Below are 303 nucleotides of genomic sequence, written 5' to 3' on the forward strand. Positions count from 1 at the left end.
TATATACCTGCTATTTCTTATGCTTTGTTATAAGAGTTTGTGCGAGTAGTTGTGCATGTGCATGAGTGTTTGTGTGTGTGTGCATTTGTGTGTGTGTTTGTGTGTGTTCAAATACACATATATGTGTGTGTCATGCATTCATATGTAACTAAGCTTGCGTATATATTTGTCCACAAGGTTGTGCCATCAGTGCCTCCATATTTACCACAGCAGTTCACAAAACCTGCAATAAAGAAAAACCAGAAAAATATAAATATATATATATATATACACACAGACATGGGCGCTCACAGTAATATATAC

This window comes from Octopus bimaculoides, chromosome 10 (genome assembly GCF_001194135.2).
Source record: "Octopus bimaculoides isolate UCB-OBI-ISO-001 chromosome 10, ASM119413v2, whole genome shotgun sequence".
NCBI classification, from domain to species: domain Eukaryota; kingdom Metazoa; phylum Mollusca; class Cephalopoda; order Octopoda; family Octopodidae; genus Octopus; species Octopus bimaculoides.